This window comes from Chamaea fasciata, unplaced genomic scaffold, assembly GCF_029207755.1.
Source record: "Chamaea fasciata isolate MVZ Bird 193981 ecotype frontalis unplaced genomic scaffold, bChaFas1.0.hap1 SCAF_1, whole genome shotgun sequence".
Classification (NCBI taxonomy): Eukaryota; Metazoa; Chordata; class Aves; order Passeriformes; family Sylviidae; genus Chamaea; species Chamaea fasciata.
The window spans coordinates 56,734,263-56,749,202 of NW_027094086.1; the positions used below are offsets into that span (position 1 = coordinate 56,734,263).

The 14,940-nt window shown below is 37.4% G+C and overlaps 1 pseudogene; it reads right to left on the minus strand.

Moving 5' to 3' along the window:
- The window catches only part of LOC136290553 (uncharacterized), a 29,074-nt pseudogene that overhangs the window by 4,625 nt on the left and 9,509 nt on the right, over positions 1-14,940 (minus strand).

Genomic DNA, 14,940 nt, shown 5'->3' on the forward strand with positions numbered 1-14,940 from the left:
GGAAAGCAATCAGTGTCACTAATGACAGTAATCCCGGGTAACCAGCTGCTGAGCCATCAGCAGATGGCTTTCCCCTCCGAGATCAAAAAGGTTCACGTCTTCTTATCTGGCTGTCCTGAATCCCACATGAGAATTCTTCAGGTATGCCTCTTTAGTGTTATTGTGTTCATTGGAAAAGATAACAATAAATACTGATTACAGAAGAGTTTTATCCTTGAATCCTATTTTACTGGCGAGAAAAAAGAAAGAAAATTCTCTCAGAGGTTTACACTGGAGAAGACATGTGACACTATAGAGAAGGCTACCTGATAACACAAGCCAACACCTTTGGTGTTATAACCACATATGAAATCACTCTAATGCCGGAACGTTTTCAGCTCCTGTGTACTTTAAATGATAGGATGGTGCATATACTTGCCTCCAAATTCAGGAAAAATTATGTCATCTTTTACCAGCTGTTATGCTACCCTCCAGAGAAAGTCATTGTCTGTGCCAGTGAGTACTTACAGAAATACAGAAAAAACATCCTATAAGTAACAAGGGGAAAAAAATTATTTTTTTTTATTTGATTGTCATCAAGGATGGGTGAATCTGGATAGAGTTGCAGATTTTAGCAGCATCCCCACCCTTCAGTTTAAGTGCTCCAGGCTTCATTTTTCTTTTTCTGAACTTCACCTTCAGTTTTATCAGGTCAAGATAATAATCTCTGAGTTAATGAGTTTGAGAGCTGAGATTATCAGCTGTCAGTTAAATATGGATGAGAAAAATCATTAGATTCTTTTTCTTTTTACTAACAACAACTAAAAGCCCATGTGCCTTTTCTCATTTGAAGTGAACAAAACCTCCCTTAGGCATTTGTTTTCTTTAACTATACAAAAGCTTTTGTAATTACTGACTAACATCCCAGTCAAGATTTTGCAGAAACATGTCAGAGGCTTGTCATATGTCTCTTTAGTTCTTATGTTCTCAGCAAAGGTGTTATGCTGACAGGAGGTTATTAAGTATATTTTCGGCATCAGTACAATTTCTGTTGAGTATTAGTATTTCTCTGCAAGTTTGGGAAATTTTTTTTGCAGGACACTATTCAACTGACTTTGGTTTTTGAGGAGGAAGTTTCGATGGGCCAGAGAGTTGTTTTAGCAAGAGATTGAAACTGCTCTGTCAAGACCTTCATGTATTTTGTCACATGCCTTGTTGGACTGGCATGTACAGTGTCCTAACTGGGTATCTCTGAAATAGTTTACCCCATAGCTGAGAGGCAGAAATTCAGCATGAAGGGATTCATTCAAGCCCAGGGAATGATGCTTGAGTGAGTAGAGACCCACAGAGGTGGTTTGATACCTTGTGCTCATACTGAATGACATCATCAACGAAGTAGGAAGCTAATCTCACTCCTATCCTGGTTCTTCTCACCCCCTTACTGCAGTTCTTTTTTTCTGTCTCCTTCCCATGGCCCAGAAGCACTGCTGTCTCCTTCCAGCTCTCAAGGAATGTATGATAACCCCCAGCAACTGTATGAGTAGTTTTCACCTGGATGCTAATGAAGATTATCTTGCTGTATTCAGCCATAGTGCGATCTCACCCTGAGCACTATGCGCAGTTCTGGGCCCCGCAAATTTAGGAGCAGGTGGAGGTATTTGAATATGTCCAGAGGAAGGCAACAAAGCAGGTGAAAGGCCTAGTACAAACTGTAATATAACTCTGACACCCTAAACATGCATATAAATACAACCACTAACCCATTTTTTGTTTAGTTTCAGTAAAACATTTCTGTCTTACTTTGCCTAAGAAAACTTGCAACCCTGCTTTCTGCTAAAATGAGAAAAATTTATTAAGTCTCTAAAAATGTCTGTGTCTTCAGGAGGGAATAAATCCTTCTTTTTCAGCCCTGTTAGTTTTTCAGTCTTTTCATATGACATGTCCCATTCTTTCCCAATCATCTACCAAAACAATAAGTGGATTGCAAGTCTGCTTCCTTTCTTCAAAGTCTGTCTCAAAGAAAAAAGCACGGTAAGAAAAGCACAGAAAAATGGGTTCGGATGTGGAATCTGGTGTCATGACCAATCTCCATATTGATGGAATTTTAGAACGAGAGATATGGTGATGAACATATCAGAAATTAATCCAAAATCTCTTGAACACATTGTATAATTATGTAGTATATGGCTGTTTCTGTAAAAGTCGTCCATAAAGAAATACATTACTTTACAAATACATTGCTTTATATGTTCCAGGTTTTGAGGTCAAAAAATATTTGCAGAAGTCCAATTTAATGTGTAAATTTCTGTTTCTGGAAAACAACAGTCACAATATTTAGTGGAATAGAGTGGATAAACTTAGTGATGCTGAATTTATCTCATGGTTTGATTTTCACTAGCATTCAAAAACATTAAATGCAGCATGCTGACTTTTAGTGATACAAGAACTGCTTTCATGATGCTTGAATATCTCCTCCTTCCTCTCTCCCTTTTTACTTAACAAGAATTCCATGTTGTTTTTCTTTGCAAAAATACATTCACCTCTGGATAAGAAGCAAGCTGCTTCTTTCTACCATACCACCCCTCAGAATCAGCAGTTTTTGGACTGTTACCTCTTCTGAAAATAATCCTGTGCTCTTAATACAGCCTATCACCTGATTCCTGCTCTTCAAAAGTTTTTAAAGTCCTCTCAGCAACAGCTTAAAAAAAAAAATAAGAAAAGGTTCTTATCTTTTTTCTTACTCTCTCAACCTTAAACCTAAACAGCAGCTCTCCTCCTCTTCTCCCACCTTCTAGACTCAGTATTTCAAAATAACTCTGGAACTGGGCAAGGCGAGAAGAATCGCTTCACCCATGCAGAATCACACCAACAGGCTTAAAGCTTTGGAAAAGTTTGGTAGAAAATCTGTGCTGGGGCATGGCTTAGCTGTAATGCTAAGCCAAAGAAAATGACATAACTCAACTGGTAGAACATACACCAAAAAAAAAAAAAATAGTGCAGCAAGTTTCTGGCAGCAATTTGTTTATTCTAGCCACAACTGTTGGATCAAGCAGACTAAGTCAGTCATGAGTTTGTGAGAGACTTCACTGCCTGTGCCACAGGGTGCAGTGGGAGCTGCTGTTTCTCTCCACTTACTGTTTTTCCATATCACACCAGAAATATTAATTTTGTGTTATGAAAAATTCCAAGTGTTGAAGAGAAATAATAGGAAATCCTTGATATTTCACTTTCTTTGAAATTAATGAAACGCAACAAAATGCACTTAATAATACAGGGTGAGGGCTTAGAAGGGATGCAATGGAGTGTTTTCTGAATCATACTGTGCTTCATATTCTTCAATTTTTTCATTTATTTTCTCCAATAAATAGCCACAACTATGTTGCCATTGCTAGGACTGAAAATCAAAAATTGAATTTGTTTCAAGAGCAAAAGAAGCGTGGAAACTAAACTCTCTTCTTTTGGAGGAGAAATATTTTGTATAGGTAGAGCTAATCATTCTAAAAGTTACTGTATTTTTTGCATTTGTATGTTTTCATTTTGGTGTTTGAAGCACTGCACTTGGGAGTAAGAAGGAAATATTTCTATTGCTCCACAATTAAGACATGCTTGATTATATCAATGGAGTCAGGATTTTGAAATTTGAATGTTTAAAATTGTCTGAAGACTTTTTGCCCTGTTTCTGTCTTTTTATCACATTCTCCTCATTTTCATGGATTTTTGTGGTTGAGTATTCAAAGTAAAGAAGGTCATCATGGTTTTTTCTCAGGCAGATTCTCCACTTTTTAAGTAACTATATCACAGTTTAAACATATTCTGAAGTTTTACACCATGCCACAGCACTGCCAAACACTCACATATCCCCAGGAACAAGGGCCGAGCAATGAAAGCTGGACTGAATGCTGCAACAGAAGGTCTGGGGTGGTACAAAGATTAGGTCTTGAAAATGCGTTCCACAGAGAAGAAGCAAAACCAAATTGTTGTGGCTTTTGGGTTTTAGTTGTTTTTTGGTGGGTTGGGTTTTTTTTGTTGTTTTTCTGGGTTGGTTGTTGTTGGTTTTTTGGTTTGTTTGTTTGGGGCTTTTTTTTGTCATAACAGAAAATAGAGGGAAAGGTAGAATTCAACCCACAGTCTGAGAAATTTCAAGTGTCTATGTGTTGGGACATGTAGCTCCCATTATAAGCAAACTGTGACAGCACTAACAGCAAAAAGAGCTTCTCAGCTCTCCATGAGGAAACCCCTTACCTGAATAAGGTGGAGCCCAGTCTACAAATTTCTACATTACAGATGCTACTGTGAGTGTGCTCTTTGCCTTTGTTGAAGGACAGGTCTCATCCCCAAGGCCCTGCAGTACAACATGGTGATGGGGAGTTCTCCTTGTGCCTTCTTTGGGAGAATAGTCACCTCTTCCTGCAAGCTCAGGCAGTCACTCCCCTTCCAAAGCATCTCCTTCCCGTGAATCATATAAGGAGCAGCTGAAGGAGCTGGGGTTGTTTAGCTTGGAGAAAATGAGGATCAGAGGAGACCTTATCACTCTCTACTCTCTACAATCTCCCTCAAAAGGTTGTAGTCAGGTGGGGATTAGTCTCTTTTCCCAGGCATCCAGTGACAGGATGAGAGACTCCCTCAAGCTTCACCAGGGGACGTTCTGGTTGAACATCAGAAAAAGATGGTCAGGCACTGAAAGAGTCTGCTCAGGCAGGTAATGAAGTCACTGTCCCTAGAAGTGTTCAAGAAACAACAGGAATGATTTCGTCGACAAGGTGGTACACAGGCAAAGGCTGGGCTTGATGATCCTGGAGGTCTTTTCCAGTCTAAATAATTCCATGATTCTATTCTATTCTGTGATTGTTAATATCAAACCAGTTTTTCACAAACAGGTCTGAAGTTCTGTAATGAGATCAGACAAGCCTAAATCCAGCTTATTTTTGAGAAAACAAGATTTATTGTTAACTTTGCTACCTTTTATATGCAGCTAATTGGAATGTGGTATTTAAGTAAATCCTCACTTGTTATTGAAAAGTTATTTTACTTATGTAAAAGTGCTAATGCCTCAGAAGTTCCTATTTTGAAAACATTTACAATTTTCTTCTTTACTTACCAGCCACAGGAAAACTCAGCATATAGTTTTGTTTCTCCCAGCAGCTACATGGAAGCACAGTGCAAAGTCAGAGGCTGTAATGTTTTGAAAGGCAGTCCTGGAGTTTTCCTGATCAGAACAATCCACTGGTGTACATTCTTTGAAATCTGAACCAAAGCTTTGTTTTCCTGACAAGTTGCACAGAATGACAATATCTGCCCAATCAACATTAATCCTTTCCACATAGCTTGCTGCACTGAATCTCCAATTTTACATGGGCAAGTAAAAGCAGCATTTCCTCCTAGCTTGGTAAACATGGAATTATTTTGTATCCCAGACACGTCAAAAGCATCTGTTGAAAACCGCAAAACCCAGCAAAAACCTGCTTATAATTCATTCAGGGAAGTTTAGTATCCACAATTTCAGTACAGCAAATATTAATGAAATTGACTTATTGCAGAATGATATTGAAATAATTTGAAATGCTGAAAAATACAATTTATGCCTATCTATGACTATATTTTTGTGCACATTTAGCCAAAACAGTCTGTATGGAACTGCGAGTCAGTGATGGCATTGCAAGAAGGCTATTTCTGTAAACTTTCAGTACATGAATGTTCTATTAATAGTTTCAACAAATATTCAGCTGTATAAATTATTAGGCCAATCTAATTAAATTTGGCATAATTTTGTTCTTCTTTCACACTTGTTATAATAAGAAAATGGTTTGATGTGACCCTCAGGACATGCTTTAGTAAATGATGTTAAAAGACATTCCAGCCTGAGAACTGCAATTCTCCTATTTGAAAAGCTCACACCACCTAAATTTTATAAAATTCTTATCCATTCATACATTCTACTTGGGAAAAATCTGTCTGATAATCTGTCTGTGGTATGAAAGAAGACTTCCAGGCAAATTCAAAACTTCAACCACATAGAAACCATACATATATCTTAAATGATTTTGAGTGAAATCCCTTTGCTCTGAGTTATTGCTTTTAGTAATATAATTTACTGTTTGCTACTTCAGAAAATAAATGTTTGAAAGTCTGCAATAGAAAGATTGTCAATTTCTCTGACATTCAGACTTGATTTCTAAAGTCAGCTTTGTAATGCCTATATCTCACAAGCTAGGAGGAGCACGATCATCTTGCTGAAGACTTTAATGTTGGAAAAGATTAATGAACACACTGTTTTTCTTACACTGTAAAAGGATCAATCTTTCAAGTTCTTCCATGAGATTTTTTTTTAAAATTAGATGTTTTTAAGTTTAAAAAGTCTCTATATAATATTTTTAATGTGTTTGTCTATATCTGTGACAACAACTGGAAGGTAAGTAGGCTACCTAGGGAAAAGTGATTCCACTCATGTTAGCAGGATGGAGACACCATTGTGGGAGTCTCTAACTTCAGAGAGTCTCTCAGTCTCTGTGAAAAGAGAGTAAAAAAGTCTAGCTTGCATTTTTTTTTTATCAATGGAATACAGCACAGAAAAATTACATTCCCTCTGCCTTTGGAGACTGGAAATATGATTAAAATGTTGAAATGTAGAAAGACAAAAGGAACAGTGTCTAATGAGTTTACATAAAATAATTAATGAAGGACTTGAAGATCCACGTAGACTGCAATCAAGGAGACTGAAAGTTTAATGACAGGCAAGGACAGAAGAGAGATAAATTCACTAAACCAAACAGGAGGTACAACACAGTGAAGCTAATTAACTCCTTACACAGCTTGCCAAAGACAGCTAAATTTCTATTACTGAAGTTGACTGCCAAGGCTGGATAATCATTTAAGTTATCATGCAAATTCCAGCAAGAATTTACTCATGGAAGTCTAAGTAGTATTCAAATTAGACTGAGTGACTGCTATGACAGGACTCTGCACTTACAAAATAGGTTCCTTGAAGTGCAGTCCCTCAAAATTCACTACATTAAATTGGATAAATTTTTTTTACATATACCTTGCAGATACAGACCTGCAGATTTATTCAGTTCTGTTAGGGAAGAGAGGTAAATGAAAAAGTGATCAAAACACATCCTCTCCCTGGAACACCATATCCTTAGAGGTCAGATCCTTTCCTCAGACTGCTAACTTCCAGCAACAGCCTGCTTTACAACAAACCACCTATTCTTGCCAGAGAAGTCTTGCCCTTCGTTATGCAGTGTTTGCTCTGGTTTTCCACCATGAGCAAGCCCTACTGCTACCCACATTCTCCTCAGGAGTGTTGACATCTCCCCATCTTCTCCTGGGTACATCCTTGCTGTCCTAATTGTTTCCTTACAATGCCACCCTGAACTCCAGGTGTTTCTCCTCTGTAAACATACTTAATAGGGAATTTTGTGTACGATGATGCTACCTCCCACCTTCCAGAGCATTTCCACCTGACCCAAATGACAGGACCGTATAACAACCAGCCTTCTTCCCTTCTGCTTTGCCATATATTTGCTAGAAAATTGTACATTGCACATTTGGTCAGCTGGGAACAAAGAGATAAAACATTTTCCACCAAAGAGATGAAAATCGCCTCTGTCTTAAAATTTACTAGTTAACTCTTGTGTAATATTTGCCAAACAATATATCCCAGTTGCTTGATAATATATAATATTAAACGTTGTAATATACCATAGCAAGTATGTTACAAAGCGAAGGTTGCCTTGCAAATTCAGTGAAGAAATTCCATGTAGAAATCTTGATATAGCTGTATAATTTGCATGTATACAAATAATAAATGTTGTGATAATAGTGAGAACAAGGAATAAACAGCCAAATTAAAATAGAAACAGTTTTGAGATTCTTGTCTGCTCTGCATTCTGTTATAACCATTTTCAAACACAGACATCATGGCTTTTTGTTTGTTTTTTTGTTTGTTTGCATATCTATTTTATTTGAGAGTGTGCAGCAAGATTAATGTATTTTCACTCTTGATGAATAATTTAAATGGCTCCCCTTATTACAATGAGGTACCTTGAACAATTTATATGATTATATAAGGCACAAACAGTGGCAAATCAAGCCTACGTAGCTCTAATTAAATCTTCTAAGTACACTAAAGAATTCCAGGCTTTTGTTTTAAGCAATTGTCCCATTTTATTTTGACAGCAGCATCAGCGCAATGCTTTCATCCTCCTTCTCCTCTGTTCAATCACTTACTTTATTTAGCACCTTTCTAAACACAATTTCTTTGCCTTCAGCCTGGTACATGTGGGCTGAAAACCTCCCGCTCCAAGAATCCCTTCTGCAGGAGAAAAGCGCGCCCACACACCTTCACCCCTGCACACACACAGCTCAAGGTGACACGCCACGTGTCAACACTTCAGAAATGCTAAAATCAAAATTTAAAGTTGCACCTGATAAAAATAGACTCTGCCTTCCCGCTGCTCATGCCAGACACTGCCACTGCTGTCTGCTCTGCCCATGGTCACAGCATCTTGCTTCCTGAACAGAAAGTAGGAGGAGGTGACAGCACTCAGAAAAGTCCACAGACCTCTCCTTAGTAAGAAAGTGCTCATATGCTTGTTATCCTCCACCAGCCTCTTTTGGCAGCATGTAATCTCATCATGTTTTGCAGTTTTAACTATGTCTATCTGCTATTAGGTACTTAAAGGAGAAAAAAATGCAAGGTGTCATATTTTTATAATGTATAATCTTTCAATATTTTTCTTGGAAAGCAAATATCGGGAATATAGAGCTGTAAAAGAGTGCAAATGAACTCTCCAGGATTTAAAAAATCAAGCAACTAAACTACAATCCTGCAGCACGGAAATAGTTTAAGTTGAGAAAAGTTCCTTTTTTTGAAGGAATAATAAAATAATGGTATCATTTCACCCCATCCTCTCCTGCCCTTGCTACAAGCACTTAGAAGTCAATATAACTCTTTGACTTAGAAGTCAAAAAAACTCTTATGTGAAAGTTTGGTCCCCATTCTTCGGTAGAGATTTTCAGACTTTCTCCTTTCATTTCATGTCCACTTCATTTTGGTTTGGTTTGGGGTTTCGTTTTTAGGTTTTGGGGGTTTTTTTTGTTCTTTTGGCCTCTGATAGCATTAGTTGATACTGTTTCTTCAGAGGCTGTTTTATTCAATTAGAAGGTAATGCTCTCTATCAGAAATAACTAATGACCTTAGCAAACTTTTCAAAACTGCAAAGCTACCTCAGCTCTACAGCAGAGACTAGCTCCCAGGTCCCACTTTGTTTGCTGAAGCTCCACATACAAACACAGTTTTCTTCCTCTGCTTGTAGTAAGCAGTGACAAAAAGAAATAATTGCACATGAAAAGAAGGCTTAAAATTTTAGGAAATCAAACTTTCTCTGGGGGTCTTCTTTTCACCAAGAAAATCAGTTCTCTGAAGAGTAAATATTCTGAGTGACCCCTTCACCCCTCCTGAACAGACTAAATTAGGCTATATGCGTGCTCCTAAACTAACGTCTTCCAACTGTATTAGCACATACTGCATGATTTTGCTGAGTTTCTAAAAACACAGGTTTTCCTCCTTTTTTCAGTTTTACTGAGTTACTGACACCAGTTCTACAATTAGACCAGAAACCAGCAGTACTATTGTGTTTGAAGAATGCATTTTACTAATAGCAGCTGTTCGGTTCATAAAAGTTAAAATGAAAGTATTTATATTCCTATACCCTTAAAACATCCCTTTAAATATATATTAAGCTATATTGTGAAAAATCTGGTGAATCTTTGTGTACAAATTATTAATTCTGCATTATACACTAAATATTTAGCACACAATTGTAATTCACTAGCCAATTCCAGGTTTTTTGTATCTATTCTATTACTCTTTGTTGATTTCTTTTTTCCTGTTGTAAGCTGAACTTTAGTTGCCTAGAGTGCAAGGCAAGGGAGAAGTCAGAGAGAGGGAGGGAGAGAGAGAAAGAGTACAGTTCTAATAAGAGTGAGAAAATCATTCTCCCTTCAGGTATAAGCACTCATGAACTTCCAGCAAGGAGAATTTGGTTGCTAGGGAAGTCTTCTGTTAAAACCATATAATGCAGTATGACAAGACCTACCCGCAGAAGAATCTTGAAGATCTGAGAGGTCAGATTTCCAGACTTTCATCCTGTCCAGGAATTTCATTGATTCAGGATGAAGATAAACTTAGCAGCAACAGTTCAAAGAGCAGACAGGAGTAACACAGGGTACTGTGCTCGGCCTTCACCTACTGCTGATGACCTGTGGTGTCTCACAGCAGAAAAAGGGAGGGAAATGCTGTGCTGGGACACTGCTGTCAGAGCCTGCATGTGTGTGTGTGTGTGCATTTGTGCCCAGCTACTCACACCTTCCACAAGTCTCTTCAGGGGTGTACAACAGGCAGAGCAGAGGATATCACATTTGAAGGAATAGAGAAGAGAACAGGCAAGGGAGAGGGGAAGAGAAGGGGTGTGAAAAATCAGGCTGAATCCTAAGGATGATTACTGGGTCCAGTGTTTCTCAAGAGTGAAAACCACGGGTGCCAAGGCAATGCATAGGGTATAAACCCAAGCTGCCAGCCCCAGAAGTCAAACACCCAGGAGTGTAGCATGAAGACACACTATGCAATATTGCTGTCTCGCTTCTCAGATCCTTTGAATAAATTGTTTTATGGGCTGAAAATATATTGGAGAAGAAGGAAGTACCTAACTTGTTTCATAATAAGTTTGTTATGCAGCTTGGTACCAGGTAAGAAAACAGAAGAAATCAATATATCATCAATATTTTTTACCAAAAGTTTTCTTCCCATTTCTTTTTGTCCTTATTAAGTTATAAATTATTTTTCTGTCTTGCAGGCCAGCTGAAAGAAAGGTTCATCATTAGAAATATATGCAGCAGCAGAAGCCTTTGCAGATAGGAACATTTCAGACCTCAAATAGTAATCACCTCTTAGTGATTTCCTTTGGAGTATTTGGAAGTTTAAATATCTGAATCTGTAATTTATTTTATCCTCTGCTTTTCATCTGCTTCTGTTCATTTCACAAGTTAACTTGTATTTCCCCAAATAAAATATTATTCTGTCTGTCCTAGACAAAACTATCTCATTAATTCTGAATACTTTAACACTGTCGCTGTAGACTTTCTGTTTTCCCATGAAATTGCATCCTGTGATGCAATTTCCAAATTTCATTATCTCAAAATTTCATCCATCATGTTTACAATGTGGGGGAAAAAAAAAAAAAAAACAAAGTAACAAACCTCTTAGATCTGGTTTTAACTACTGGGTGTCACAGCAGTTATGTTGGATAGTAGAGAAAATACCATATTTTATTTAAATTGAATTTCCAAGTGGTGGCTGCAGTGGCACAAAATTATGGAAGAGTGGCTGAGAAGATGAAGTATTTTTGGCTTATAGAGGTAGCAGAGTACTTGCCCTCAAAAAAAAAAAAAAAAAAAAAAAAAAAAAAAAAAAAGTTTAAGCCATTAGATTCCGTTTGTGGTCCCTTAGCATTTCCCTATTTGTGTGGGCATAATTGGAATGGTCACTCTTGTGCCCTGTTTTGTTGTTTTCAAGGAAAAACAAAAAATCCTGTCCATATAATTACACACCTTTTGGTTGTCAGCCCAGTCCATTTCCTCTCTCACATGTGGGTTGTCATCTCACCTATTGCAGCTCCCCTCAGCAGTCTGGTGCCAAGGATACTTTTGCCCTCTATGCTCAGGTGGATTCTGTCTTTTTCTAGCATTCCTTAATCAATAAAAGAGCCCATGGTGATAAAAGACAACTTGCTGTTGACACCAGCCTTGCAACTCAGTCCTGGCCCATGGAATTGTCCTCCTCTTCCCAGGACTTTTCCCTTCCTCAGCAGAATCAAGAAGAAGACTCCATCTAAGCTGCCTATTTCCCTGTTCACCCCCTCTAGCACCATGTAGTCATGCCTGATGTGCTCCAGGTCTCTCCTGGACTGATTTTTGGCATACATGTGAAAAAGCAGGACAATTCTCACTGCAGCTCCCTAAAATTTACCCTGCCAGCGGCCAAACTTACCAGACAGCAGGATGTGTCAGCTGATGAACAGACAAGATGTGGGGGTCATCCCCAAAGTATCACAGAACAGACTAAGGTCAGGTAATAGCTGTAGTAGCTGTCTGACACATGTTCATCAAAGCAATGCTCATATGGAACTATAAAACACACCTCCTAATTTTATCTTTCTTTGGTAAAAGCACAGCAGTCCTCATGGGTACTGAATGTTACAACTTTTTTTCCTTAACATAGCACATTCCAATGCAAACAAAGTAACCAAGAGTACCGAATAGCATCATTATTCTTAGTAACTAACTGAACATTCAAAATGGTAAGAACTAAAAAGAAGAAAAGAGAAAGAAAAGAAAGTAAAAACAACTCCTCAGAGATGAATAAAAGGATACAGATGCTCTGACTGCTAACGAAATAAAATCAAAAATGTTATCACGTTGTCTGTTTCCAAAAGAAAAATTTTCTCAGGTATGTCAACAGAGAGCTATATACAAGACAAAGGAGGCATTTTTCTGCTTCCTTTAGTAATGGTAAGACCTTAAGTGGAATATGTCTTCATACTATTTATCTTATTAAAATAAGGTTTTACTCAAATGGGAGAAAATTCAGATGACAAGAACTGATTAAATTTAGAATCATGAACTGAGAAGTTGAAAGAACAGTGTTTGTTTAGTGCAGAAGTATCAGAGCAGCATAGAATCAAAAATGTCTTGGGTGGGAAGGGACCTTAAAGATGGTTTAATTCCTACCCACTTTGCAGTGGGCAGAGACAACTTCCACTGAACCAGGTTGCTCAGAGTCCCATCCAGCCTGACATTGAACATTTCCAGAGATAGGATGTCCACCACTTCTTTGGGTGAGAAGATGAAGGATGAAGGCTGGTAACATGACACTTTCTTTTTCTTTTTCTTTTTTTTTTTTTTTTTTTTTTTTAGAGGACTACAATTAAAGAAATCATCATTAAACAAGAGATATCTAGGTGAGATATAATAAGAAAAAATCTCCTTGTAAGGCTGGTTACATGCTTTAGTATGACCTCACAAAAGCTTTATGCATGTATTTCCAACATGGGAATTTCTCAAACACATTAAGAATATGCTTCTCCTCCCTCAGAAGCCAGAGATGGATGGGACGAATTTGGAACATCTCTTCCAGCCTGAGTTTTCCACAATTCTATAACTCCTTTTTATCTAAGCTTTTCCTTCAGAAAGGAAGAGGACATATCTCTAGTACACCCAACAGGGCTGGTTTTGATTCTTAACTTTTAGCATTTTATACTGAAGGGGCATCCAATCTTTGGTACATCATAAAAGATAAAAAGTAAGAAAAGCAGAATTTAACAGGTCAATAATCACAGCAGAGGTGTGAAAAAATTATCTCCACTTGTCTCCATCCTTTTGCTTTCTAATTAGGTGCTGAGAATGTGGCTGACACCGTGTAAGATACAGAGATAATTCTGGCTCTGGGGAGCTCAGCGTCTAAGACCCAAAGAATGAAAGTCCCTCAGGATTAATTCTTGCTTCCATGTCTTCCATTTAAGAGTCTGATAATTTTTTACTGTAGACCTATGAATCACATTCTAAATTGAGATAGAGATAAATAGAAAGCAAGTTATTTCAGGTGAACAAGGACTTGAAAAAAAAGCTGTGCAACGTGCTGCTTTTGGCAGGCAGAAGAGCATTAATATAGAAGTAAGTGCTGAGTGGCATGGATATCATCACACTAGCCAAGAATAGAAAAGCTCTGTCTCTGCTATCACAGAAGAGGTTGATCACTCTATTTAAAAAACGGGAGTACTTCATGGTACATCTGGCATTTAAATACTCTATTAATGAACTTCCATTCTTATTCTGAGTTCCTAGCAAAACATATCCCCTGAGAAAATGGTTCATTGTCACTGATTGAAAACAAGTTACCCACAAATTTAAAAAGAAAAAACAACAAAACACAAAAACCCCAGATTGCACAATTCCCCAAAAAAAAGAAAAAAAAAAAAAAAAAAAAAAAAGAAAAGAAAAAAAAAAGAGACCTCACCCCCCAAGGCCCCCCAAACCAACAAAAACCCCCCCAAAGAATTATGCAACTCAGAATAATTCACACTGTGGATATAAAAGTCACTACATCAAAATAATATTTTTCCCATTTTACTCATAGTATAGCATGGAAATTTTAAAGTCAAACCAGCAATATTTTAATACCTGACTGAAATAAAATTCCTGAGAAAATAAATCGAATTTTCCAAATATATAGAAATTGTTGTTTAAATTAGCAGTTCTGAAAAGGCAAATATACAAACCCAGGACAAAGATATTCCAGTTTATTATAACTTCATTTGTTTTTAATGCAAATAAACATACAACACTGTTCTGCCATAAGGACCAGTTTTTAATTAAATAGTTTATATATCATATAATTCTTCACTGCTGAAGACTTTCAACTTTCTATCTAGACCAGTGGCAAAGGCATGGTTCATAGTAGATCAACATCAGTTTAAGATCTCTCTAATGATGTTTATTATATTTTTTATATTTTAAGTTAAATTTGCATTGCAAATTTGCTCATCGTCCATTTTAAGATTTCTGATCCAATTTTAGCTGATTGAGTTCTGACTCACAAAGCTCTTCACAAATCATTCAATCATTTCTGCTTCTGTTAAATTTGAAATAATCAACATTTTAATGACATTTCAATGAAAACTTTAAATCTCTCAATTCAGGGACCACTGCATTTTGAAGCAATGCAGCCTCGAGAGCAAACTATTAATAAGGCCAAGTGGTTTAGGAAGGATGTGTGAAGCACATGAAGCCAGATGAACTTATCAGTACTCCTCAGTGCAGCATGAGTCAGAGGATGGTTCGTGGTTGTGTAGGAGGCATTAATAAGGTGGTCTGGAAATGGGAAAATTATTGCACTGAACAGCA